The sequence below is a fragment of the Cebus imitator genome, unplaced genomic scaffold (genome assembly GCF_001604975.1).
Source record: "Cebus imitator isolate Cc_AM_T3 unplaced genomic scaffold, Cebus_imitator-1.0 Scaffold367, whole genome shotgun sequence".
Taxonomy (NCBI): domain Eukaryota; kingdom Metazoa; phylum Chordata; class Mammalia; order Primates; family Cebidae; genus Cebus; species Cebus imitator.
The window spans coordinates 1358987-1361574 of record NW_016107682.1 but is presented as its reverse complement, the minus strand read 5'-3'; positions in this window follow the sequence as shown (position 1 = coordinate 1361574).

Sequence of the window (2588 nt, the reverse complement as noted above, 5' to 3'; positions counted from 1 at the left end):
TTTACCAAAACCTAACTACTACATAATATAACTGACGATTAAAGTTTGTGTCTTAAAAATGCTATATTCTATTAAATTCAAGTGTTGAGTTGTTCTTCTCAAACTGCGTTCCCCATAATAGATTATTTATGAGTCTTTAAAAATATTTTTATTTTCTCAGTTAATGCTGTGAGACACCAACATAAAAATTATTACAGGGAGCAAGTTGGAAAATTTGAGTTCTATTTACGTTAATATCTATAAGAACACCATGCTGAACAGAGAGGTTAGAGATATTTAGATGCTTACCTGAAACTGACTTATTTTCCCATGGAAGGCATAGGGAGAAATTGGATAAGAGAATAATTTTCCAGTAATAGCAACCATGTCTGGCACACCATGAAGAACTTGGATCTCTTCACGTGAATAGTGGGTCGTCACAGCCAGCATATTCACAGAGAAATATGTCAGCACCAGCACAAGATATGGTATTGCTGAAATTCTTCTGATCCAGTTCAGGGGCAAATGGGTGCCAGCAATGTCTGTCCCCATGCTTTTCTTACCAGTGTCCATTGCCTCAGTATAGTTAGCTCTGCTTGGGTAACTGGATATCACTTTACTGAACCTCACACTGCTTAAAAACAAAAGCAGAAACATTTGAGCTCAATCAATTAGCACTTCTTGGGAGGAGAAAACAGATTTTATATATCTTTGGAGTTTAAATTCTTAAAGTTTAGAATTATTTTGTTTTCACATATCATTTGCATCAACTAATGGAGGGTTAAAATAAAACTACTACTACCTCCAAACATCACTGCTTTGTGGTGACTACAAAACAAGTAAGAGAAACCATAGATGCATTTTGACCTGGTGTCTGCCTTGCACTGCTCCTTTAGGGATGATAATGCTCCTGTACCCAGCTCTACTTGGAGTTTAATATCGACTCTCAAGAGGACAAATTAATGTAATAATACATTGAAAATACAAAACAAACAAAAACAAACAAAAGCCTTTCTCAGCATTGGCCTTATTCCCATTTTTCCTCTGTGACCCTGTAATAAACATTAACGGTTTCTGTCTTTCAGAACCTTTTTTTAATTTTTTGAGACAGAGTCTCACTCTGTTCCCCAGGCTGGAGTGCAGCAGCATGATCTCGGCTCACCGCAACCTCCACCTCCTGGATTCAAGCAATTCTCCTGCCTCAGCCTCCCGAGCAGCTGGGACTACAGGCGTGCCACCAAACCCAGCTCATTTTTGTATTTTTAGTAGAGGTGGGGTTTCACCATGTTGCCAAAGCTGGTCTTGAACTCCTGACCTCAGGTGATCCACCCACCTTGGCCTCCCAAAATGCTGGGATTACAGGCATGAGCCACTGCACCCGGCCTAGAACCTTTTCATCTATGTTTCCTTTTTAGTAGTAACAGCCTCCCTTTGGGAAACTTTCCCTCTCCTACCTCGTGATGAGCTGACAGCTGCCAATCAGTCACCCATCTCTTTGGTCCAAGGAGTAAGCAAATGATTCAGGCCTGCTCAATCATAATACTCAGCATCTCTTGCTAGGTGAAAAGACCCAACTGAGTAGGAGACTCAGGCTCAGCTCACCAGTCTTTTATTGTTTTCTGGGATTTTATATGGAGACGCTGGGGCATAAAATCTCTCTTTCTCTCGGGTTGCTCTGATGTCGCCATGTTAACCTACACCATCACTACTACGATCACTACAAGGATAACTATAACTACTGTCAATACCTATCTCTACTTCCTCTGTCCACTCTACCCCTAGACTTCTGTCAGTCCACCAAGTCCAGCTTCACTGGTTTCTGTTACTTGCTATGAAAAAGCTCAGAGATGCACAGGTACCTTTGAAAATGTCGAATAACCACGTGTTCTAATTGCCAATTTATTTCCTCTTAGCTCCTCTATCTTCTATGTAATAAATTACGGGCTAACCTATGGCATTCGGCTCTCGTGGTGGGCACAATTTTCAGAGTTGCCAGTAGAGGGCGATAAAGAGACACTGCGGGAGGAAAGAGGCGCTCTTGGTTTCAGCCCCTATTGTGCGTGAACCTGCGCATCCAGTGGCATTCCGCCGCAGCCACTATGCTCCCTTTGTGACTTGTATGCAGCTTCCCAGGCCTAGTGAGCCACTTCACCATGACGCTCCTGACAAGGACACTGGCATGTTCCAGACCTCATGTTGGCAGTGAAACCCCAACTCTCTCTGTGCACCTGCCCACCAGCCTTGGCTCATCTGTGCTGATGGCTGTTTCTTGCTGCCTGGTGGCTGTGGACCAGCTCTGGCCCAGGCAATCCAGCTGACTTCTCTGCATACAGTGGGCTGCATCCATACTTTCTCTAATGAAGTTAAACCTCACCCGTGCGGGGGTGGCTTTCCACCAGGTTTGCCTTTCCCTAAGACACCCTTTCCAGTTCTCTTTCTCTTTTTTTTCTCTTTCTTTCTTTCCTTCGTTCTCTTTCTTTCTTTCTTCGTTTCTTTTTCTTTCTTCTTTTCTCTTTCTTTCCTTCTTCTCTTTCTGTCTCTCTCTCTTTCTTTCCCTCCCTCCCTCCCTCCCTCCCTCCCTCCCCTCCCCCCTCTCTCTCTCTCTTTCT